This window comes from Tenrec ecaudatus, chromosome 14 (genome assembly GCF_050624435.1).
Source record: "Tenrec ecaudatus isolate mTenEca1 chromosome 14, mTenEca1.hap1, whole genome shotgun sequence".
Lineage (NCBI taxonomy): Eukaryota > Metazoa > Chordata > Mammalia > Afrosoricida > Tenrecidae > Tenrec > Tenrec ecaudatus.
Genome location: NC_134543.1, coordinates 39,545,614 through 39,571,640, shown reverse-complemented (window position 1 = coordinate 39,571,640; position 26,027 = coordinate 39,545,614). Strand labels below are relative to the sequence as shown.

The 26,027-nt window shown below is 44.9% G+C and overlaps 1 pseudogene; it reads right to left on the bottom strand.

Annotated features, from left to right (window-relative positions):
• Positions 1–4,317: 4,317 nt before the first annotated feature.
• Positions 4,318–4,799, bottom strand: LOC142426557 (torsin-1A-interacting protein 2-like; annotated as a pseudogene).
• Between the last annotated feature and the right edge of the window lie 21,228 nt (positions 4,800–26,027).

The window sequence follows — 26,027 nt, the reverse complement described above, 5'->3', positions numbered from 1 at the left end:
CAGCTCCTCATTTTTTTCTTCCCTCCTAGCCTCATGAACCCTTGATAAATTTTGAATTATTATTATTTTCATATCTTACACTGTCTGCTGTCTCCCTTCACCCATGTTTCTGTTGTTCATCACCCTGGGGGTGGGGTGGGGTATACATCGATCATTTCTATCAGTTCCCCCTTTCTCCCCCCAACTTCCCCCAACCCTCATGGTATTGCTACTCTCATTATTGTTCCTGAGGGGTTTCTGTCCTGGATTCCCTGTGTTGAGAGCTCTTCATCTGTATCAGTGTACATGCTCTGGTCGAGCCATATTTGTAAGGTAGAACTGAGGTCATGATAGTTGGGGGAGAAAGCATTAAAGAACTAGAGGAATGTTGCATATTTCTCTGGTGCTACACTGCACCCTGGCTGGCTTGTCCCTTCCTTGTGACCCTTCTGTGAAGGGATGTCCAACTGTCTACAGATGGGATTTGGGTCTCCACTCCAGCCTCCTTTGTTCTCATCGACATGTTTGTTTGTTTGTTTGGGGTCTTCTGATACCTGATACCTGACACCTGACCCTAGATCACACAGGCTGGTGTGCTTCTTCCATGTGTGCTTTGTTTCTTTCCTGCCAGATGGTCACTTGTTTATCTTCAAGCCTTTAAGACCCCAGATGCGATATCTTTTAATAACCAGGCACCATCGGGGTTCTTCATTACATTTGTTTTTGCACCCATTTTGTCTTCAGCGATCGTGTCAGGGAAGGTGAGCATCATGGAATGCCAGGTTATTAGAACAAGGTGTTCTTGCATTGAGGGAGTACTTGAGTTAACGCTCACTGTCCATCTGCTACCTTAATACTTAACATATAAATATATGTACCTAGATCTATTTCACTATTGTTATATATAATACATTTACATACGTACATGCCTGTATTTATACCTCTATAAATGTCCTTTGACTCTTAGTTCTTTCCTCTATTTCCTTTTATTTTCTCTGTGCCACTATCATGTTTGACCTACATTAGACTTTTAGTGATTCCTCTCGGCTACATTGAACTTGATTAAAGTCCACCAGGCATTTTATATCCTCCTCACCATCGATTTTTAGATCACTTGTTGTTCCCTTGCCCCTGGGTTTGTTGGCTCCCCGCTTCATTTCCCCACCCCCTCCTTTTATGTCCTCCCAGACCCATCAGTCTCAATGTTTTCTCCTTGTGATTGTTTATCCTGCCTATCTTACATTAATAGACATTTTTTTAAAAAACCTATAAATAGTTCCAGGTCTGTTTGTTGACCTTTATGAATGTTTTCCAATCAGGTCTGATGAGGTGCCAAGTCCTACCCCCAAATTCTAATTTTGGGATTCCTCAGGGACTTCATTGCTTTGCTCCCCTTGTGTGTGTGTGTGTGTGTGTGTTGGGCTGTCGTCAGACTGGGCACAGTTCCTGCACTGTGTCTCCATTGTTGTCCCCTGTAGTTTTATGCATTAGTGAGGGTCCACCATGCCTCATGGTGGGGCTGGCCCTGTGGTCTTCTCTGTGCCCTGGCTGCTCTGAGCAAAAACATTGTCCCCAGGGATTGGTGGGCCAGGATGTAGTCAACTCTCTTTCTATCTCTCCTTCCCTCTTAGTTTGTATTTATTTATTTTTAAAACAAAACCAAAACAACTTTTATTGACTGTGGCCCCATCACACACACACACACACACACACACACACACACACACACACACACACACACCCTAACAACTGGGAACTTTACGGAGACAGTAATATGATCAGAACACCATCCTCAAAAGCAGCATTTCAAAGTCAATGTTGACTATTTCCGACGAGCTGCTGAGCAGTTTTTAACCAAGGGTCAATGATAAACCAACTAGTCCATTCCATTTCATTCACACAATTTATTAGCAACAGAATGAGAACACTTCCATCGTGATCAACTTAAAAGTAAATACAGGGACACATAGGGTACATTTTTCATACAAACTGACAGATAACCAACCTTTAAGTTTCACAGCATGTACCAGGCAGAATTTGTTGCATGCCAACAACCATTAATTCCCCACACTTCCATCTTCCTAATTTTCTTTGAGGGGGAGGGGTGGCTATGCTACGACCAGGTAATGTCCCCTAATTCCAGCCTTTTGTTGGGGTGACATGTCTGAAGCAGTAACAACACATGTGTTTACACTCCTGAGGGACCAACGGGAGAACCAGAGCTAACGTTAGGGTCCCAGAGGGGAAGCACAGGAAGAACCTGGGTCCTTGGTTACATTGTTGAACTGTATCATTTCCTTCTGAAATTGTTCAATGGCCTTCTCTATCTGCTAACCTTCAATTCCAGTTCTGTGATTCTGATTGACGCGTGAAGGCCAGAGCGTGGTCAAAGCCAAGTAGACCCTCTTAGTTCTAAGGCAGATGGCTTGCCTCGGCTGTTGATAGTACATATGGTACAGGTACTTCCTCTTTTACAGGAACACGTCCTTGCTTGTGAAGGGTCAAATAAGTTTCTGTTTTTGTGTAATCTGTGTAGGTGCTGCCTGGTAAACTCTGAGTTCTCTGGCAATCACTAGCTATCAATAAGATGATAGCCATATCAAAGATGATGCAAACAAAGCCAATGACGAACACGAGGGCTATATGAATAAATGGTATGTGTGTATAGTAGGTGTATTTGCATATCCATATCATCATCGTCGTCACTGGATCAATATAGAAGAGGGTGGATTTAGAACGCAGCTTCTTATCAAAGTGCAAAATGGTTTGTTGTTTTACTGGAAGTAATCTAAGTCCAGCTACAGTGAGGATATTACTTCACCCAAATTATCCCTGGGCACATCACTGTAGAGCCTCTGCTCTGGGACTAACTTGTCACATGTCAATAATTCGGATGTGGAATGTTTGAGAAGGAGATCGGCCTCATATCACTTGTGGGGCAGGATTCATTTGGGCCTAGATCAGCGATTCTCAATCTTCCTAATGCCGTAACCCTTTAACACAGTACCTCATGTTGCGGTGACCACCCAACCATAAAATTATTCTTTTTTTTAAAACATTTTATTAGGGGCTCATACAACTCTTATCACAATCCATACATATACATACATCAATTGTATAAAGCACATCTGTACATTCTTTGCCCTAATCATTTTCTTTTTTTACATTTTATTAGGGGCTCATACAACTCTTATCACAATCCACACATATACATACATCAATTGTATAAAGCACATCCATACATTCTTTGCCCTAATCACTCTCAAAGCATTTGCTCTCCACGTAAGCCCTCTGCATCAGGTCCTCTTTTTTTTTCCACTCCCTCCCCGCTCCCCCCTCCCTCATGAGCCCTTGATAATCCACAGATTGTTATTTTGTCATATCTTGCCCTATCCGGAGTCTCCCTTCCCCCCCCTTCTCTGCCATCCATCTCCCAGGGAGGAGGTCACTTGTGGATCTCTGTAATCAGTTCCCCATTTCCAATCCACTCACCCTCCACTCTCCCAGACTCGCCCCTCACACCCCTGGTCCTGAAGGTATCGTCCATCCTGGATTCCCTGTGCCTCCAGGTCCCATATGCACCAGTGTACAACCTCTGCCCTATCGAGTCCTGCAAGGTAGAATTCAGATCATGGTAGTTGGGGGGAGGAAGCATCCAGGATCTGGGGGAAAGCTGTGTTCTTCATCGGTACTACATCGCACCCTGACTGACCCATCTCCTCTCCTAAACCCCTCTATGAGGGGATCTCCAGTGGTCGACACTTGGGCCTCGAGTCACCATAAAATTATTCTTGTTGCTACTTCAGAACTGTAATTTTGCTACTGTCGTGAATAGGGTGACCCCTGTGAAAGAGTCATTTAACCCCAAAAGGGGTTGCGACCCACAGGTTAAGAACTGCTCTTCTAGATGAACAGTCTAGCTGGAATACTGACTTAATTCATGCTGAATAAAATATGCCTAGGTCGGGAACCGATTACAAGGATCTACATATAACCTCCTCTCTGGGGGACGGACAGCAGAAACGTGGGTGAAGGGAGATGTCGGACAGTGTAAGATATGACAAAATAATAATTTGTAAATTATCAAGGGTTCATGAGGGAGGGGAAGTAGAGAGGGAGAGGGAAAATGAGGAGATGATATCAGGAGCTTAAGTGGAGAGCAAATGTTTTTAGAATGCTGACGGCAATTAATGCACAAATGTATGTATGGAATGAGATGAGTGTGTGAGCCCCTAATAAAATGATTTTAAAAATATGCCCAGGCCAGGGAAGCAGATCCAAATTAGTGGCAGGGGGTCATATGCAGGGATGAGTCAGTCTCCCCTCTATCCTAGGGTACTAGCACAAACCCCTCCGGACTTGCAACTGTTTTACAAGTTCCTTACTTTGGCCAAGGTTTTTGTGTAAGGTTTTGTCTGTTCTGTTCAAGACTAGCTGTAAATCTGGGTTAAACCCAGCTACCCTGCGGTCATGTATCGTTTTCTTAACCAGGGGTGGACACAGAAGATATGGGGGGCAAGCGTTTTCAAAGGCCTACCTGGTGAGGTTTCGGGGAGCCTTCTCACATGGGAAAGAATCAGGGTTCTCTTGGTGGGATTCTCAGGGTAACACTCAGGGCCATAATCAGCTCTGTCAATCGGGTCTAAGAAGACCTGGTGACATGCAGTATCAGGAGGTTCAGTTTGGGACAACCCTTGGCCAAGTTCTAAACGAGGGAACCACTGCCATGCACAGTCAGGACAGTGTGAGTTCTCTATGAACACCTGGGCCACGGTTACCCACGGTAACTTGGGGAGAGTCAATTTTGGCTGGCCTTCCATGCCATTCTTCAGGATTTCACTGTCTATTTTCTACTCAACTGTCACAGTGTCTCTGCGCTCAAGGACCTGAGGCCGTCTACTATGTTATCAGTGGCAGATCCCAGCTTCTCAAGGAAACACAGGGCTCCAGCATGGATTCGTTTTCCTTGCAGTTGGTGTCTGTGAGACACACTTGGCTTTCGCTGCTTTATTGGGAAGGGCAATAGAGCTACTTGGTAAAAAAGAGGAACTGACAAGTCCAGCAAATCTGTTGGTGCTGGCACGCTTGCCGTCGTCTTACACATACCCAAGTCCGAAGGCGTTGGTGCTGTAGCACGGTAGGGGGCAGAGGAACCTGGTAGGGCCCTCTTGAGCGTGGATCCAATGATGTCTTTCTTGATGGGGCCCAACCACAAAGAAATGGTGAGTTGGTTGGAGAGTTTAAGTATGCTTCACACACCATAAAGTTCCTTTTTCTAGTAAATGGTGTTCCACTGGCTGTGTACACAGCGATCACGGGAAATTCTAGAGGTGTTTGAAATTGATGACTTCCGATGTGTGGGGAGCCCTTCATGCGCTCCTCCTGCTCCACAACCCCAGGCTACGACCCACAGCCACAGCAGCAGCTGGTCACTGTTCCCAGCCCCCTACCTAAAGTTCTTTATTGAGTACCTTTTGTACTAGGTACCTAAGTACTTAAGTAGGTTGGGGGATATGTGTAGAAAGTGTGGCATTACAGCTAATGAATGGTAGAAGTACGATTATCCAATGAATGGTAGTAGGAGCTCTTTCATTGTCATCGGGTATGACAATGAACTTACTCTCCCTATCCTCAGAAAAAGGGACTGGTTGTATGAAGCCTCAACTTCCTATGGAAGTAAGATGACCTCCGTTATAGATTGAATTGTGTTCTACTCTCTCTTGACTGGTCCATGATTTTCAGTATTAAGTGATTGACTGTCCTCAGTTTTTGTGATCTGAAGTAATTATTCTATGTGTTATACTTCCTCATGCCTACGATGTTTATAGGGCAGGATAAGAGGCAGTTATGATAATGAGACAGGATGAAATCTACAGGATGATGTTGTACCTTGTCAGTGTCTTTAAAGACATGAAAGAAGTTGAGCACACTGCTAGAGCTCAGGGGCCTGAACCTTCCCCCACAGCCTACACACAGAGAAAACTTCCTGATATTGTGCCTGCTAGCCTCCTACAGTGTGAGAGAATATATTTCTGTTTGTTAAAAGCCACCCCCTTGTAGTATGGTGTTATAGCAGCAAGAGATAGCGAAGACAGCCTTTGGCATCAGAAGGGTGGGGTACTGTTCTAAATGATACCTCAAATGTGGAAGTGATCTTGGAATTAGGAAATGGGTAGAGGCTGAAAATTTTTAAGGTGCCCAATAGTAAAAGTTTAGATTGCTTTGAAGAGAATCTTGCTGGAATTATGGACATCAAAGGCAATGCTGGTGAGGGCTCAGAAGGACATGAGGAACTTGATGGAGCGCATCTAACTGGGTGGGAGGGTGCGGGGACATATAATCAAGAGTTATGCGCTGCCTGCCTTGGGGAAGCCCTTGGACCAATATTGTAAACTCCCCTGTCTACCATAATGTACTTTTCCCTGTCATGGCCCCCGACTGCTTAAGGTGTTCTACTGGTAACTAAGATGTATAGATCTTCCAGAAAAGATGGTTTGGGGTTTTCTTCGACCTCCATGTCCTTTTTAAGGCTCTGTATCTCAGCAAACCCTTGGACATTATTATGACCTCAGGCTAATGATCTCCCTCATCTGCATGATATGTGTGTAGTTATTTTGTCCTTATTACTGTTCCTTTTTAATTAAGAAGAAGAAAGCTAGGCGTTCTCACACTGGAGATGGTACAGATGGTGAGAAACAGTGAAAGAGAAATGGCACAGGGGAGGCCCATGGGATAGCTTGGGGGCTGTCTCCCAAAGCAAGAGTTGAGTGCCTTCAGACAGGAGGCCGTCCATGTGGTGGGTGCTTTTAGGCACTTGTTGATGGAGCGAGGCTTGCAGACCCAAGGGGTGAGTGAACGGAGTGCCCTCAGGATGAGGCTTCCTAGGACGGGGGGCACCTGGGCATTTATGGGTAGAGCTGAAGAGCTTCGGAACACTCTCCCGAGGGATGTGAGGCCAAATCTCCAGGAAGCAGATGTGGAGAAAAGAAACGCATGCAAGAAACAGAACTACCTTGGTCTCAAAGGATAGGACATGCTGCTGGCATTTCAAAGGGTAGAACCATAGCCCGCAGAAGGCTTCAAAGGGTGGGACAGAACCTTCCGAAGTTTCAAAGAATGGGTCTTGTTCTGCCAGGTTTCCAAGGGTCAGATCCCCACCGGCTCACGTTCAATGAGGAGTTGTTGTTCACAAGGGCCACCCACAGGGACCATTCGGTCATTAATCATTCCCTGTCTGCCTCGGGGAATTCAGGGGCATGGGGTTAGATCCACGGCCCCAAATGAGGATCAGGGTTGTCATGCCTAAGGGCTAGAACAATGGGCTCTGATGGGACTGAGGGGGTGATGTCACTACTCAGACTAGAAAAGTGGAGCTGCCTAAAGCCGAGGGAGCCTAGTTACTGCCCCAGTGTGTTCAGAAGGTGGATCTGAAGCCCGAGGTAAGGGGTTGCAACACAGGGATGGCCAACAACCAGGATCGGAGGGCAGTGTTGTTGCTTAGATGGTTTCCGAGGACTTGTTCTACTGCGTTTTGAACTTGCTTGGTGCCCGGTAAGGCACTCTGGTGGTATAGTAGCCTACACATTGAGTTGCTAAGCACAAGGTCAGGAGACCTACATCTACAGGAGAAAGATGAGGCTGTCTACTTCCACAGGTCACTATGAATCAGAATCAACTCTGAGTTTAAGAATTTTCAGTGGCGCCTATTGTTTCTCCTATAGCAGAGAACAAGTAGTCTGGATTTATAGATGAGGAGGAATTGTGTCCCAAGATGGAATTTGGACTTGGAGTTGATTTAAAACTTTTGAGATGATAGGATGGAATGAATGTACTTTACACGTGGTAGAAACATGAATTTTGGGAAGCCAACGGGTAGAATGGTATGCATTTAATGGTTTATTTTCTCTGACACAATTATGGACTGCATTGCCCATGGCTGAGTTTGAGTCGTTCTCAAGAACAACAGGTGGCCTTCTTTCAACAAGACAATTATCATGCCAGTGCATGTTCTCAGGGAACAGAGGCAGCAAAAAACACAGTGTAGTGCGTTTACAGGCCCCTCGGGGCAAAACTCCCAGAAAAGGTTCCTTAGTTTCTCACCAGACAGTGACTTTGCCCCTTCCAAGACCCATCTGCCAAATATAGCATTGTCTAGGCCTTTAAAATCACAATAACCTAAATGGTAGAGACCGAGAAAGATACTGGGAGGAGTGGAAGAGTTCAAGGCAACAGAGGTAAATACATCATATGCATTATCCTGCAATCACAATGATCTGTGAGTAAATACATGGAGAGAAAGGCAGGCTGAGTGAGTGTGGGACTATTCCCACAAATATAGATAGGCTGGACAGGGACTATATCGACATGTGTACTTATTTATGCTGCAAGTATATCCAGGGATATGGTGGCGCATACAGGGAGCAAAGTTGAGAATACTTCTCAGAATGTATCACTGAGTCTAGGGGCTCAGGGTCGTGGTTTGAGGGGACAGGTTGGGTTGTAATCCATACCAAAGGCTGCTGTCCTAGATCTTCTTCAGCAAGACCTTCAAGTCCTCCTTACTTTCAGCAAGCAAGCTTGTGTCATCTGCATATCCCAGGTTGCTAATAAGCCTCCCTCTGATCCTGACGCTACATTCTTCTTTATATAAGGTACATTCTCTGATGGTTTGCTCAGCATCAAGATTGAACAAGTATGGTGAGAGAATGCAATCCTGATGCACACCTTTCTTGATTTCAAACCATGCAGTATTGCTTTGTTAAGTTTGCACACCTGCCTCTTGATTCATGTACAGATTCCACATGAAAACAATGAAGAGTTCTGGAATTCCCATTCTTCTCAAGGTTGTCCATAGTTTAATATGATCCAATGGATGAATGTCTTTGTACAGTCAATGAAATACAAGCAGACATTGGGGGCAGGGGGTGCAGAGGGGTGGTAGTCTCTACTTTAAGCCAAGATCTATCTGCCATCAGCAATGATATCCCTTGTTCCATGTCCTCTTCTGAATCTGGCCTGAACCTCTGGTAACTGCCTGTCAATGTACTGCTTTGACCATTGTTGAATGATCTTCTGCAAATTGTACTTGTGATGTCAATGATATTGTTCTATAATGTGAGCATTTTATTGAATCATCTTTCTTTAGAATGGAATATGGATTGCCCAAGTCTACTGGCAAAGTAACCATCTTCTAAATCTCTTGGCATAGATAAGTGAGTGAGTCAAGCAATAGATAGGTATATAAGATGAACAATAACACTAGGAAGGTTCCCCCTTCTTAGAATATTCAACCACTTGAGATCACAAAAAATAAATTTAAAAAAATGAAAGCTTTCTCATTTCCTTTATAAAATGATGGTTGGTGAAAAAAATGCTAATAGAAAGTAGATTTTTCTTAAACCATACCTTATTGTAAGCATAAATTATTTTAAAAACATTAACTATAAAAGATATGTGATATAGAGGTATATGAATAAATATGCAATATACATGTGATGTACGTGTGTGCAGAAACATACGAGCAAAACTATGGCATATCTACATATATAGATATACAAACTTTTTATGCACAAATTGGTTTACACTGCACAAACTATCCTGAATTTTGTAGTTTTTACTCATAAACAAACTGATATTTCTTCAAAAGATCATACTGATGGATTTTCTTGGCCAAGACAAATTCTGGAGGACTTCAGTACCTCCACTATGGATGTTTCATGATAGGAGTATGTGGGGGGAAAAGTCCAGCCCCCCACAGCTAATCATGGGTTTGACAGGTGCAATTGTACTGTTAATAAAGATATAAATATTATAATAAAGTCACAGAGAGCATGAGAGATAAAAGAGAGATGGAAATAATAGAGTCAGACACATTTCATGGTAGCATGCTCACCTCAGCCCCGCTTGATGGTCCACGTGGAGATGGGAGACCACAGGGCAGGAGAGAGGGGCACGGGAAAGAGGGCAAGGGGAGAGGGAACAGGGGAGAGAGGACCCGAGAGGAGAGGGAGTCGATGAGAGGCCAAGGGCTATTTATTGCTAACCAAGGCTTATATATCTTTGTCTTTACAGGTAAAGACATACGCCACAGGAAGGGGTTGCACTATAGGTTATGCAGCAATGAGAGGGGGACAATCTAGGGATATACATGCAATAGGAAGAGGAGGGTTTGGGGGTATACATGCAACAAGATGAGCAGATCCTAGATTCATGATAGCGGCCTAACTTTGGATGTCACTGAGCAGGTTTGACCTGTTCTCTGGATCTCCATAGAAACCATTATCAGTAGGGTGTAAACCCACCTATAGGGAGCAAACTAATGGTCCCAAGCCTTTAGGGAAAAGTAGCCCCTTGTCCTTAACAGCAAGGAGTGGGCCCTAGCAGTGCAGGGTACAAACAGCTGTCTGGCAACTGACTGCCTTCAGGGAGGATGTCTCTAGAATCTGACCTCCCACCATACACTGGCAAATAGCCTCTAATAATGTTTGGCATATCTTTGGGGGAGACAAAGCTGGGGAAAAGTCTCTTTATAATTCCACAGTAGTACATCTTGATAAGACCTGTATCTGGAAGTACTTTACAAACTGTAGAGAGCTATATGAGTGTTATCGAAATGTCATATATAATGTGATAACTATACTATGTGGCTTGGAAACGTCTCATAAGGCTTTTGTGCAATAGCCGGGGGAAATATTTTCTCTTTGGACACACACAAGAGTCAACAGTGAGGCGCCTGTAGTCAATGCCCATCAAGAATGACATCTAAAGGTCGCACAGCACCTTCCCAAACCACTCAGTGATGAAGCTGAAGAGATTTCCTAATCACATTTCATTTGCCAAACTATGAAAATCTAGCTATGATGGGAACGGGGATTCTTCCTCAAACCCCTTGGTAGTCTAGTGTTTGGGAACAGCCCTTCCTATCACATGTAATTCGTCTTGTAGAGGACATAAGGGGGTGGGGGGGCAAGTGCATCTTCCTCTTAGCACTTTAAAGGACTCCCTCAAAAAGAAATCTAAATCTATTTGGGGCTCAGTTTAATATTTACCTCCTGCTGTCCCAGCTGACAGCTTCAGAAAGACCAAACTGGTGGTTCGCTGGTTGGGTTGTTTTGTTGTTGTTGTTTAACTTAGCGACAAGCCTGACTTTAGAGTATTCAACCATTCTTCAGTTTCTAATGTTGTGTGTCTCTAGAAAAACCGGCATATATATTATCTACATTTGTTTACTTCTCCCCAAATGGAAGTCCATTAATTTCCCAATATATTTTACAAAATGACTTGCCTATTGCCATTGTTGGGTGGATAGATTAATCCTTACTCCTGAAGTGTTTAAGTTACAAAATAATAGAAAGTAGAAGAAATAGGAGGACCAAGATGACTCATTTATCTCTGATGTTCACTCTAAAGTACTTCAGCAACATCGGCAATGAATTCAAACTAGAATTCCAGAGCAATGGCCTAAATCACCTTTCACCAGGGATACTCTTTAGTTTCCTAGCAAAAATTGCATTTTATGCCTAGAATGGGATGACCTGATGATGACTTGAGTCAAGTAGCATGAACTTAGCTCCTTCTGGGCTGGGAATAAAAAATCAACGTCATCTTTCTTTCTTTTTTTTTTTTAATTTTAACAATTTATTAGGGGCTCATACAATTCTTATCACAGTTCATACATATACATACATCAATTGTATAAAGCACATCTGTACAGTCTTTGCCCTAATCATTTTTTTCTCTTTTCTATTTTTACATTTTATTAGGGACTCATACAACTCTTATCACCATCCATACATATACATACATCAATTGTATAAAGCACATCCATACATTCCCTGCCCCAATCATTCTCAAGCCATTTGCTCTCCACTTAAGCCCCTTGCATCAGGTCCTCTTTTTTTTCCCCCTCCCTCCCCTTTCCCCCCTCCCTCATGTGCCCTTGGTAATTTATACCTCGTTATTTTGTCATATCTTGCCCTATCCGGAGTCTCCCTTCCCCCTCAACGTCATCTTTCTATGAGCAGAACCTCTTTAGAAGATGACAAGGGCAGTCACATCAAATATAAGACCTTGCCATCCTGTGACAGGTCCACCCTCAGGAGAGCTGGTTTGGGAAAAGCAAAGCGATTCTTTGCTAGTGCACTGAGTCATAAACTTAACCTGCTTCTCAACTTCTGTGGTGATTCTTGTACCCTACTTTTCCCATTAAGATTACTTAATGGGTAGTTTCCCCTGAACGCTGGAATTCTAGTTGTGACTGTGGGGGAAACCAGCCCCTCACAACTATATGACGGGTCCGATGGGTGCAATTGTATGGTTATGATATATAAAGATTATAGTAAAGTCATAAAGAATAAGAGAGAGAGAAGAGCAGGTAAAATAAAGGAGTCAGACACATTCCATAGTAGCATGCTCACCTCCTGAATGGCCATGATCTCACTAGCTAGGTCCCAGCACAATGCGGACAGAGAGGGCAGGAGGGTATCTGCTCTTCATTTCTGGCCAAGGCCCAAATATACTTAGAGGTGTGATTACAGGTAACCACACAGGTCACAGGAAGGGGCTGTACAATAGCATACACATCACAGGAATGGGATGTACAATAGGCATATACCTGACAGGAAGGGGATGAGCTAGAAGTGTACAAGTAATAGGAAGGGGAGGGGCTAGGGGTACAAGCTGGGCAGACCCTAGACTCAACATGGCGGCCTAACCTTGGTCATGCTTGAGTGAGCTTGCCCTCCCTTGACCCTCTTTAGGGAAACAATCTACTATCCTTTTCAGAAGGCAATGGGTCTTGCTTAGTATGGGACAGACTATACAGTCTGATTGCTCTAGATGGCTGATAACCCCCAGAGAGAATAACCTCTGACTGCTTTCCTTGACCTCCAAGTGTTTACCATGTGTAGCAAACAGTTAAGTTTGGCATATATTTGGGGGAGACAACTCGAATCCCACATATGACTAAGGCAAATATTAGGGAGATGATATGACTCAGGCCAAAGCACAGAATACTCATTAATAAAAGTTAATAAGAATCCATTTTTAACTCTATACTGAAGGGAAGTAACTAAACTAACATAATAGTTATATAGATATTGTTAATGTTAATTACTTCCTTGGCTACTACTAAGACGTGGCTTTCCATTTTCTATATTCATTGTTCACTTTTTAAAATTGTTCTTGGAATAAAGACCAGGGAAGCCTAATAAAGAAAGCTGGTTATTTACTCTATGTATACATGAATGGAAGGATTTAAATAAATAACATTTATGTGTATGTGAGAGACAGAGACCCAAACTCTAACCTGATGTGGTTAAATAGGTGGGTGATCTTGGGAAAGGTAGTCTCTGGGCTGAGATTGACCCTTAGCCTAGGAGATGCTGCGGTAAATTGCATGGAGGTGGTCATCGCTGACCTCCTCTGTTTCCCTATTGCCACAAGGTGGGGGTCAGACAAGCGTCCATGGTGCATCCTTCTTTACCTCGGTGACATCAGCCATTCCTCCCACACGATCCCACATTTATGCTGGGTTTGCTTATTCATTACAATGGCCACAGAGAAGCTCCCTCGTGGTTACGGGGGCTTATTTGGGAAGTTAATAGGTTATCACACGTCAGGTTCAGCAAACAGTAAGGATACAGTCATTGATCTCCTCAGCCAAAAGCCAAGTGTTTCTCTGTTCATCAACCTCCCATGGTATCCGAGTCTCTCTCCAGGATTCATCCTCTGAGTCACATGATAGCTAAGTCTCTTCCGTTTCCTGTCTCTCATCCATATGGTCCCTTAGCCTTTGCCTCCACTGACCAGGAAGCCAGCCCACCTGTCACTCTGTCCCACAGTTCTGTAGTCTCGGGCCAGATAAGGAGAAGGTACCCCATAGATTTGTCACTGCTCCTCTGAGTCCCCATGCCACCATCTGTGAGGCGCCTGGTCTTGGTTGAACATGCTCTTCCAAGGTCTGGGAGCTTCTCTCTTTTCTACCTTAGCTTCAAAGATGGTACATCTTTATAGCCAAGGAGGGAGTAAAAAACGGACAATCCCTTCTACTAGTGTTACACACACCCCGTTTGCATAGTCCAACCCAATAAATGGCAGGAGAAATAAAGACTTGGGTAGAAGAAGAATATTAAGACATTTCATCCAACCAGGTCTTTAATCTCATTATGCCACCTGACAATAGGCAGGTTCTAGTGGAGTTGATAGAAAAACAATACAGTGGCCCTGTTAAATACAGGAGCCCAATTAAACAATGAATACTTTTTTTAAGTGATAATACTTCTCAAGCAATATTTCTATTTTTCATTTGGTATATCTGGAGAGCCAGAATGCCAATAGGTTGATTTACAGGGAAGGGCAAACCTTTGCACACATCAGAGCCTTATGTTTACTGTTTATACAACTCTTTTATTACTTAATTTTTTTACCACTCTCTTTTAGATGTTTGGAAACTAAACATTGTTTGTGAAGTCAACTTGTAGTAAAGGAAATTAAGTTTCTATAAGTTAGAACCAACTGGATGGCCCCCAACAACAAGACAGACTCTGGATAACTTGTCTCCGAGAGAGATTGTTTTAGCCCTTCTTTTGAAATCTAGGTTTATGTCTAACTTGTATCACACACTAACCATCTGGTCCTAACCACCTGCAGCCACGTTATGAAGGTAACTTGAAATGTAGCTAGAGATGAAAGGATGGAAGCAGATGAGAGTCATACCTTAGAAATGTCTGGGAATCTTTTTAGAAGATGCTCAAGTCACATACTTCCGGTCAATATATCAGTCTTCCAGAGAAGGGCTCCGCCATCAGTACACCTATTTCAATCTCCATGTGTTTCGGATAGGTAGTTGTCGTGAAGTGAAATTACTTGGTATGGCTCTTGTAACTTCCACCAAGTGATTGGGCGGGACTATGCAAACAGGATGTGTGAAACTCTAAGAGAGGAACCTGGTAAACTTGACCATTCCACTGGGTATAAAGTCAGTTGATTTAGGAGGAGCAGCGAATCCCATGACCCCAACGAAGAAGTGCAGGGTAGCCGAGGTCCCTGCAAGGGGTGTAGAGACCCTGCGGCAGAGCAGCGGCCTTCGCAGCTCGAGGAACAAGGAAAGCCAAGTTCTTGGGGGCAAGAGGTTGGCTTGTTGTGAGGTACGCTTTGGACATTTACCCGCTCTGAAGGAGCCTTGGGAAACTTGCTCCAGAGGGCACGGGCCAAGGGACTCAGTGACTGAGAGGCTGAGGACCAGTCATGCCTGCCAACATAACTGAGAAGCGTTGCAGGCAAAAGAACTATCCTTAACATATGTAACCTGTTAGCTTCCCTAATAAACCCTGTGGTAGTTATACAGTTGTCAATTTAAGGATTATGCATGTAGGGGTGGAGTCTAGCCTGTCAATCAGGTCATAGCCAATGAGGCTTCTGTGTGAGCATAGCCTTCCCCTAAGGATTCTGGGAATTCTGGGATTTCCTCCTTAGAGGTGAGCGACTCTGCTCACACCCTGGGAGACATAGCAACTGACAAGACACATGGGCCCACCTTGATGCAGAGACCCCTGCCAGTGCTGAGATGTTTCCAAGGACACTGGATCCAAAGATTTTCCACCCACTGGCCTGTGATCTTCTACATTCGGCGTCATTGCATGTGTTTCATGAGTCTGAAGAGGACTTTATAGATTGGTATCTGACATATGGGCTAATTTCGGACTTATGGACTTGATCTGGACTGAGCTGGGATGTTTTCTCAATGTTCAATTGCTCTTATATATAAATCTCTTTCTCATACACATATGTGTGTCCATGGATTTGTGTCTCTAGTCTACCCAGACTAACACAAGCCCATAACCATGGGTGTCATTGGTGAGTTCCGTGTTGCTATTGCAATGGATTATTAAACCCAGCAAAGTACAGTGCCATCGGAGGGAAGATTGATGTCAGAGGAAAGTAAAGAAAGTTGGAAGGCGGAGGCATGTGTGACTTCTGCCTCATAGAAATCATCTTTGGGCAGATGTGGAGTTGGATTCTCCTACTCCTTTTTATAGCCTGAGGAGGTCAGACTTAATTCCACCCCATTTTCTCAGTAGCCATTAGGCACCCCCCAGCTCTATTGAGTAAAAACTCTTGGGTAAGGGCCCAGTCATCTGTGTTCTAACAAGCCCTCTACAGACTTATAAGCCTTTGATCTGAATCATTCCATTGTCTTCCCATGCCCACACATCTACTCTTGCTTGTCTGCCCAGCGGATGTGAAGTGAATGAAAGAAGGTATTTTAAACCAGAGCTGTTCCCTAAAGAAGGGGCAAGTATATAAGTACTGCACATCAAACTCGGTTTGTTGGAGCCAGACTGGCCATGGGCTAGAAGGTCCTTCTGCCTACATTTCTGTTAGCCAAGGGCAGGTGATCCAATTAAGAAGGATTTTACTCTGTCAGAGACCCTGCCAATATTTAACTAAAACACACTTTCTTCCCAGTCCTGGCTCTCTCCTGGAAACTTTACAGAGGTCAACAAATATGTAAACAAGTTCCACACCAACCCATCTGCTTTTAATTTCCGGCAAGATGCTAAGAACTAGCCTTTTAATGATTGCTTAAAATACATATGATGTTTCCTGCCACTTCCCCTTACGGTACTTGCTCCAAGGTCTAAGGAAAGACTGCCTCTTCCTCCTCTTACACCTGGGTCCCTTCAGCAAAGACAGCTTCAAACAGCGCTCCCAGTTATGCCGGGCATCTGCTTTTTTGAATTAGCATGCACCCAGTGATATCTCTTCTTCTTCTTCTTCTCCTCCTCCGCCTCCTCCTCCTTCTCCTCCCTCTCCTCCTCTTCCTTCTTCTGTTTAAAGTGCTGTTTTTCAGTTTCTTTATTTGTCCCTTCTTCCTCTGGCGATGAGATGGTATCAACATTTGAAAGTGGCCTGATTCCCTTGTGTCTTACTGCTAGAATTCATGCAGAACTCTGCTCAGAAACAAGAGAAGGGCTAATAGGCTTCAGAAAGCCCACTTGGGACTCCCACAGAGGGCTTGGAAGGTTGGGATGGGATGGGGTTAGGGTTGGGATGGGGCCTGGATGAAGTCTGAGTTTCCTTCCTAAATTTGAGCAATGACCTTAAGCCACCCTTTGCCTTGCTCTGCTTCTGTCCAGCATTTGTTAAGTAGTGCCCTTTACTACCAATTAATGAGTGTGAGACCCTATTCAGTTGCAAAGGATGTCAGATTATAAACAGATTTGGAAAGATCAGGGTTTTTTTTTGTTGGGGGGCGGGAAGGAAGGGGGAGAAGGGTCAGGGATTGGAGGATGGGAAAGGTGACCCTTCTCCTTTCAGGATCAGAGAGATTCACCTTCAATGAAAAAAAATTATTTTGGCTGGGGTGGAGATGGGGGGATTCCTCCAGGGACAATGGCCTCACCCCGCCCAAAGGAGACTCACCTGGATTCATTAAGCAGTTATGGAAACTTTGTGTTCTTACCAGTGCTTGGTTTACAAATAGGCATGCATTATAATTCTGGACATAAACGGGAACTCCACTGAAGGAACTGCTGGGAAAATCTTCAAACTTTTCAAAGGAAGGGAGATCCCCTGGACCTGAGATGTTCTGTGTAACGATGTCATGCGTGGGTCTGCTGTACCATGCCACAAACATAAAGGGGGAAGTTGAGGACAGAAATAGCATGTTGGGAGCGGCAGTGGGGAAAGGCCAGAAAAGCATAGTTCTTAGATGACATTGCTGAGCCAGTGAGTGACCCAACCCTGAAACTGTGGTACTATTAGGTAGTTGGAGGAAGGACCAGGGTGTTCATTGGGTATGCGTAGAGATTCCGGAAGGGGTGGTACACCTAGGTGGGTGGTACACCTGAATTGGTCCCATCTAGGCCACGTGGGCTTGATTCAGCCAATGGGGTCAACCAGTACTGTTGACCACACCTCCCAACAGGGGTGGGGGCTGAAAGGCTCCTACGCAAGGTTGGGCCTCGTCAGCGCAGCTGGGCCACGGTCTCTCTCTGTCTGGCTTGTGTTCAGTTTACTGTAACGTCTGAAACTGCTTCTATCCTTAATTTTAAAAAAACCCACTTGGATCACAAACCAGGCTTTGGAGTGAATTCTTTCTCACATGAAGCCAAGATCCGAGGTACTTCCCACTCGAGAGATCTAACAGTACTTCTGAATTTATTGTTATGCATTTCTTTATCATTTAGTCCTTTGGGTCTGGTAATGTTTTAGGGTACAAAAAAGACCTCGACTCAAATATACTTTAAGGAAAACATTGACTTAGTCTTTAGAGGGACAGACACAATGACTCAGACACAACATCCGGACCTGGGAGCATGAGGTCAGAATGGCATCTGAATGTTCAGTCTGGACTCCAGTTAAATAAGACTTTCAACAAATTCATGATTGGTGTGCTTTCGGGTACAAAAGCGACTCCCTCCCCCATCTCAAATACAATTTAAGGAGCACATTTAAGTCTTAAAAGAGACAAAGACAACACAAAGATACAGACACATCTGTCCTAGAGGGAAATCATCACACAATTATAATAGCAAAAAAAAATAAGATTCTAATAGTGAAGCGAAAACAAGATTTTATTTGACATATGGGTGAAAGAGAAAGGGATGGAGACACTGACATTCCATCAAGGATATGGCGGACGAAATCCAAAAAGCCATACACGAGTTGTTCTTTGTATACAGTGTTGGTAGAGGTTTGGTTCTGAGAAATGAGATAGCATCAACAGGAAGTTCTGCAAACCATTGTCAACATCTTTGAGATAAAGACAGTCTCACTGCTGAGATGATGCTAACTCAGCCCTGTAGAACAGAGTAGAACTGCGCTGTGTGTTTCCAACACGTTTCTCAGAAACAGAAATCCCCATCTTTCCGGGAAGAGAGGCTGGTGGTTTTGAACTGACCTTTTGGATCACAACCCGATTCGTAACCACTGTTTCCCCAAAGACAGCCAGGAAAGAAAGGTCTTTTGTTGATCGATCAGGCCAGAATTGGGGAGAACAAAGGAGATGGTTCTCTCCTTGGGCTAGAGGGGAAACTTCCTTATGTCTACCCTTATCCTTTGTCTGTGTTCTGTCTATCCAATCTGTGTTCCTCCATCTCTCTTTCCCATAAGCAACCTGCTCCTGTCCTACCTTCCTGGATTACCAAAGAGTTTGCTCTGGGATACTGTCCTTTCCTGTCTCCTTGGACTTCATGTTGGCAGCTTAGTGGCCAGAAAATGAATGTGAGGACTCAAGATGGCCTTTGGACTAATTTTAGGATAAAGCAGAGCTCTGTGAGGGGTGCCTTTGCTTTTAGGCACTAACTCACATCATTCAGCCAAGGAAAGGCAATTAACATGAGCTCAAAATGGCAAACCAGGATTTACAATCGGGACACTAGTTACCTAGGCATGGGACAAAGGAATTGTCACAAATTAAAGATCATTGGCAGATGAATGCATCATAGCTACAGGTGGGACTACAGATGCAGGAATTGAACCATGATGGGGACACGTAGGCATTGTGAATGAAGAGCTTATAAGATTGGTCCAGTGCCTTCTGAACAAGGTAGGTCAGGCATGATCCATCCATGACTATGAGAACCCACCCCATCACTGTCCATCAAGAACACACGCAGGCAAGCCCTTCCCCCATCACCTTGAATTTCCATTAAGGTTTCCATATCATTCTGGTGGGAGTGTCTATTGGTTTGGGATGGTCTTAGCACAATTTTGTGTGGCAGGAATGGAATGGTCTCTTCCTTCTCCACTCATCTTAAAAATCTGACCCCAGCTGAGCTCAGGTCTCCTCTGTTGAAGTAGTTTTTCAGATGTCTATTTAGAAAGGGTGATGCGTGTTTCATAGATGCTAGGCAGGCTCTCGACCATGTCATTGGGAGATGGGATTATAGGAGTATATGCCCTGCAGCAGGAGCATGCCTTCCTCTTGATGTTCATTAGGAGTGTCTTTAAAACAAAATTTAAAAAAAAACCCGAAAATATCTTTCTTAAAAAAAAAAATTCAAGGTCTGTTTATTGACCTTTAGGAGTGTTTTCCATTCGAGTCTGATGGGGTGCCACACCCTGGCCCCAAAGTCTATTTTTGGTATTCCCTGGGGACTTCATTGCTCTGTTCCCCTTGCTGTTCTGTTGCACACCCTTAGTGTTTCGCCTCAGTGTGGTGGGGACAGATCAGATGCAATTCCCCCACTGTGTCTCCTGTGTTGTCCCCTGTAGTGCTATGAGTCAGTGAGGGACGTCAAATCTCGTAGTGGGGCCAGCCACATGGTCCTCTCTGTGCATTGGCTGCTCTGAGTGGGAATCTCGCCATCAAAGCTTGGTGGGCCAGGATGTGCTCCACTCTCTCTTCCTCCCCTTTCATTTGCTTCTGTGTGCTCTTATCAGACATGTCCTTCTCCCTGAGTTGTAGCTTCAGTGTTGTCCTCTGAAGTGAATTCTGTGGGGGATTAGGGGGCTGTCAACGTAGTTGGGATTGGGACTTCTCTATTGGTTGAAAATACCTATCTTGGCAGTCAAGATCAAAACTTCCATTTCATTGGCCAGACCTGGGAATTGAACTCATTCTTCAACCAACAACAGGCAAGGAAGGCTAAGATCATTATGATCAGGAATTATACAGAATAGGAGTGGACTTGTCTTTCTGCCTCAACACCCCCCCCAAAAAAACACCACAATGGGGGTGTGGCACTGCTACCAAGGCATAGAAGGATTGGTTGTCTAGCAGACAAGTTAACCAGCACAGCTTTGCCTATGCCTAAAATACTCTCCCCTTTTTATTCTCTCATGTAATTACTATTCTCCTTTCATCTACAGACTCGGGGTCTCTCCGAGGAAACGTTATTTATCTCTCTACTCTGGGTAGACCACTCTCCTTTGTGCTCAACACAGCCTGTGTGAGCTCAGCATGTTGTTAGATCAGCGGTTCTCAACCTGTGGGCCGCCACCCCTTTGGAGGTTGAAGGGCTCTTTCCAATGGTCTTAGGTACCTCGAGACTGTTCCTCTCTCCGTCTCCAGGCGGGTCTGCCCACATGCAGCTACGCCCACGTACTGGGTCACCACAGCATGAGGAACTGTATTAAAGGGTTGCGGCATGGGGAAGGTGGAGACCCACTGTGTTAGATGACATCGAGCCCACTCTGACTCCAGTGACTGCATGTGTGTAGCTGGAACTGCTCCCTAGAATTTTCAAGGCTGTCACCTTTCATAAGGAAATGACCATCTTCTGAGGGCCCTAGAGAGGGGTTCAGACCACCAATCTTTCCGGTGGTCGTTGAGCGCGTCACCATTTGTACCAACCTCATCATAACCCAAACCCAAACCTGCTGCTGTAGAGTTGATTCCAATTCACAGAGACCCTAGAGAGCAGCATAGAACTGCTCCACAGGCTTATTGGGTCTGCGCATCTTCACAGGGCCAGAAAGCCTCATGGTTCTCTCAAGGAGTAGTGAGTGGATTTGAACCACTGAACCTGAGGTTAGGAGCCCAGTGCTTACCCTGCTGTTCCACCAGGGCTCCTAATCGCCATCATACTGCACCATAATCCTGACTTCATTTCTCAGCCTCCCACCACACTGTAGTTTCTTGAGGGCAGTGACAAGGTCTAATTTGTCTTTGAACCTCGAGCTCTTGGGACATTGCATAGCACATGGCTAAATGCAACCCATTTGCATTTTACTTTAGAGTTTCAACTCTAGGTCCACAAGAGAAATCAATTTGTAGTTTTGTGAGTGTGAATGATTTGTTTTGGGGGGTTATTTTCCACCTAAAGGTAACAGGAGAGTTTCCAGAACAATATAAGCATTACTGGGCTCTTCAAAGGCCAAAGCTCCACAAGTATTTCCTGAAAACTGCGACTGGACTCTGTAGGCTATCATCGCTGTCTGTGGGCACTATCAGAGTTGGCTGTTTACATTAGAGGAATGCGCAAGCTTGGCCCTGATGCTGCAAGACAAACTACTGATCAAGATCTACTTGTGGGTCATAAAACCAATTTTGTGGCTCAAATCATCATTAAATGAGAGAGAATGCAATAGAGAACAAAAGATAAAATACTAAAATCATTCTAGGGGGAGTGGGGAGCGAGAGGAAAAAATGAGGAGCTGATACCAAGGGCTCAAGCAGAAAGCAAATGTTTTGAGAATGATGGTGGCAACATATGCACAAATGTGCTTGACACAATGGATGGATGGATGGATTGTGATAAGAGCTGTACCAGCCCCCAATAAAATGATTTTTAAAATCATTCTATCACTCTTGATAAAACTTGGTCCAGTGATGTATAGGTATGCATATCTATGTATACATATGTATTTATATGATGTTCTAGGTCAAGATGTACAAATGTATTTTACACCATCAGTCATGATCAAAAGGGTTGAGAGTTATTGCTCTAAAGGCCAATGTATTTTCCTCCTTGTCGTGTATACCCTCCTCCTTCCCCCACCTGACTTCCCTAAACAGAGGGCAAGTTAGGTCTCGGAGATCCTGGCTCCTTCCCCAAACTCCCTTGGCTGTGCTGAGCCAGGCCTCCAGTCTTGAATTTGCTAGCTTGACCAGACTTCAGCTGCCTGTCGGAAAGCCACAGGGCTTCGGCAGGTCACAACACGTAAAACGGAAATGACAGTACCTGCCCCATGAGGCAACTGGAAGGGTGGTATGAAATCGATTAAAAAAATCTGTTTTTAGAAAACTCCCCTCTGGACTTTCTTTCTTTTTCTTTTTTTTCTTTTTCACAGAGATAGGAAATCAAGTTAAAATGAACAAAGGTTAAAAAAAAATAACAAAAACCTCTCCCTTTTGAAGCACAGAAGGATCGCAGGAAGTGGTGTCCCTGTCACTCTCTTCAAAGCTTACTCAAAGGAACCCTGTACACACAGAGACCAAAGGGGTCTGTGAACATCTAGGGACTGGAATCAAAAAGAGGTGGAAAAAAAGTCAGGGCTCTCCCCATTTTCCATTGAGCAGTTGCTTTTATTTCTCCGTAGAGCACTCTGTGTTTGGGGGTGGCGGCTGGGGTTCAGACGAGGAAGCTGGAGCTGCGAGCAGTGTCCCTGCTGGCCGGGTGAGGTCAGGGGGAGCAGGTGCTGACCACAGCCTCCTTTCGTAGACTTTGGAGGAAGGGCAAGGCAGTGGACCCTGTCCTCGCTTTCGCCCTTTCCGCGGGGGTGGGGTGCTGGTGTGGGGTGTGTGTGTGTGTGTGTGTGTGTGTGTGTGTGTGTGTGTGTGTCCCCAAAGTGGAGGTCATACCGGTGGGAACTGGTGGCTGGGAGGGCTGGGGGTCAAATCCGAGCGGTTGGCCTGCCTTGATGAGAATTCCTCCGGTTCCCTGCATCCCGTCTTCTGTGCCTGTCTCTGAGCAGCAGGAAAGGCTATCCTGCGGCTCCTGGTCCCCAGCCCTAAGCAGCCTGTTTCCCTGAAAGCACTCCACGGGCCTCCACAGTTTGGGCTCTGTAGTCAGCCAGATGAACAGGAAGTCGCCGGCACGCAGCTTCAATGGAAAAGTTGGCGTGACGTCTTCGTTTTTACTCTCAAATTGCCAGCGTCGGGGGAAAGACCCTGTGGGGGATTCCCTGGCTCCATCCACCAAGAGAACACATACCTGGAGACAAGCCGGTCGAGCTTGGCTGGCAGCCAGAGCAGCGTAGGCTCCTACCCAGGCTGGCATGGAGAATAAGGATTCCCAGGCAATACAGAATAAGAGGAAGGCGACCGTCCATGAAGTGCAAGTGAAGACTGGGGGTCCCCAGAGCTTTTCCAGGGACTCCTTCCTGAAGATCTCTACCGCTGTCATAGGCCACCGAGGATCCCAGGGGCTCATTCCGGGCCCTCACCCTTCAGACCTGCCTTGGCCCAGAAGGTGGCAGGCTCATCAGGAAGTCTGCTCAGTGGGAGGGGTTGGTGGAACAGACAGAGCCAGGAATACCCACTGCCAACATGGGGGAAGGACAGACGTCATCTGTGTGTGAACAGCTGTGCCTGCTCAATCTTCCAACACAGCTGACTGTATCCATTTGCCAGCGTTTGCCTCTAGATGTGATTTCCTGAAGGTCACCGGTAACCTTTGAATCACCAAGTCCAGTGGCCTTTTCTTAATATTATCTTCCAATAGACCAGCCCCTCTTGGCTAAATTCATGCAGGCTAGTTCTCCACAATTCCTTCTTTTGTTCTGCATCCTAAACTCATTTCTTCCCCAAAAGACCTCTGTCTTTAGTCATTTTTTCCCCCTACTCTTGTCCCCTCCCCTCCTTTAGCCTTTCCTGCTCTGTCTGTTCCCTATCATGTCTCTCTCTCTCTCTCTCTCTCTCTCTCTCTCTCTCTCTCTCTCTCTCTCTCTCTCTCTCTCTCTCTCTCTCTCGGCAAACTTTGGTTTCCTTTGACATCCATCCACTCGTATCTTAGTTGACTTTGTTTTTTATTCAAGTAACACAGACCCAATTCAATCATCTCAGACAAAGAGAGTCATACTGTAAGATTTCCGCAGAACTCAGTAGAGAAATGAAGGAGGGCCTTGGACGGACAGGACTTATGAGCTGGGAAGTCCCCTGAAGCCAGGCGAGTTCAGTGAGGCACTGGCTCTGGCTTTTGACATGACTACTTAAATGGACTTCCCGAATCTCTCTTTATTTCTTACTGGGTCACCTGGCAGTGGGTCGGAGGCCAGGGGCCAGGTTTTCCCATTCTTCCGTGTTTCACCAGGGAACTCTGAGGCGTTCAAGAAATCTACATCGGAGTCCAGGTAGTTATGGAAGCATGTTGATCATAATTTTTTTAAATGGAGCATGTTTTATTAGCTTGATTTGTAACTTTTAGATGTGCTATGTAGCTTCCATTTGTACTCGTGCCTCTGCCCCACAGATTAAAACAAAATATTACCCAAACAAAGCTTCGACTATGTCAATACCTGCTTCAAAGCTTTTGATGATGGTCACTGGGAAGTAAGTGACCTTGGCTGTACATTATTCTGGGTCAGTTGAAGCAGACAGTCTCGTGGGGCCCACTTTTCATCAGAGAAAGGGTCTGGCTATGCTAGAGCCAGCAAGGGAATGGCTCCCAGCTCCCTGGGAAGCTTAGGGGACAGAAGAACAGAGGCCAGAGCAGCCTGAGAACCAGAAGATGAGCTTCTAAGCAGTAAGAGATGGTATAAGTTCATGCAGAAAAGGTGAAAAAGTCAGAAGAAAGTGGCCAGACTGAAGTGATGGAAAGCAAGGCACAAAGCAGAGCAGAGGAGACTTGGCTCCGGAAGTTAATTTTTGGTTTTGGAGTCAAATTTTCCTGTGGTTTCCACTTGCTGGAATTTGTCGTAGCTTAATGTGTTTAAGGCTCTTAGCGTGAGTGGAAGTGGCCAACAGAAACATGGCTTAGTCTTTAGAAGTACTTAGCAACAGCTTATAATGAACACCTTGTGTTTTATAATTAATCTCTCATTGAACATCTTTAAAGCCACCAAATTTATGGAACAATCAATTGAGATCAGGGGAAAGAATAAGGAGGTAGGGCTGGGAGGGGGAGAGGTAGACAAGAGCAAGATGAAAGTCCAGAACCTTCGGCACCATTGGGAATCTGAGTCAAGTACTCATGCTGGCAAAGATGATGTGGAAGAGATTCCAGGATGCAGCTTCTGTCCCATCCAGCTCCATCCTCTAGCTGCTGAAGCCGTATACCTTGCTATCTTCTTATTTCAGATAAGATGAAGGCGTTCACAGAGAAGCTCGAGAAACAAGCAAACTCATGGCTGTGAGAGATAATTCAGCAACCCTATAGGACAGAATAGAACTGTCCCCTTGTGTTCCCAAGGCTGGATGCTCATTTTTGAAAGCAAACTGCCACACCTCTATCTGTTGGAACACCTGATAGCTTCAAATGGCCAGTCCTAGGTTAGCAGCTGAGCACTTGATCCTGGCACCACCAGGGCTCTTAGACAGACGAATAAGTAACTTTTTAAAATAGGGAAGATGGAGAGGTGTACATTGCAGGGAAGGATCAAGTAATGGGCTAAATCAAGTACATTCACAGCTTTTCTTGGACTTCATAACCAGGGATTAA